At 46.7% G+C, this 392-nt stretch overlaps 1 protein-coding gene across 1 annotated transcript in view; it reads right to left on the reverse strand.

Moving 5' to 3' along the window:
* Positions 1-392, reverse strand: part of tnfrsf11a (tumor necrosis factor receptor superfamily, member 11a, NFKB activator) — a 17,817-nt gene that overhangs the window by 8,528 nt on the left and 8,897 nt on the right. The window lies entirely within an intron of this gene.

Here is a 392-nt window from a genome sequence, read left to right on the forward strand (position 1 = left end):
GAGAAAATGAAGAAGAAGAGCTGCTGTGCTGTAGCGTCAAATTTTCGGCATGTCTAGAACAATTCTTACAAATACAACACGACGTAGCTGGGCGCCACGGACAGACGCCGCCGGTGTGCCTACACTCATAGAAAATAATGTATTTGAATTTTAAAGACGTGGCGCGTCGCGACGCTGCGATTCTCGTCCGGTGTGCTACCGCCTGAAACTCTGTTTTTTTCACCTCCATGCCCAAACGTCTTTGTTTGGGCTTCCGAAAGCAGATGATGTCAGGAAACAGTGGTTGCAATTTATTTTTTAACTCTGTCCCTGAGCATTATAACCCCAATTTGCTATTGTGTTCTGCGCATTTTACTGAGGACAGCTTCCACAACACGAGGGAGTACAGTGCC

The sequence above is a fragment of the Sinocyclocheilus rhinocerous genome, unplaced genomic scaffold (assembly GCF_001515625.1).
Source record: "Sinocyclocheilus rhinocerous isolate Xijiao unplaced genomic scaffold, SAMN03320098_v1.1 scaffold65, whole genome shotgun sequence".
NCBI classification, from domain to species: Eukaryota; Metazoa; Chordata; class Actinopteri; order Cypriniformes; family Cyprinidae; genus Sinocyclocheilus; species Sinocyclocheilus rhinocerous.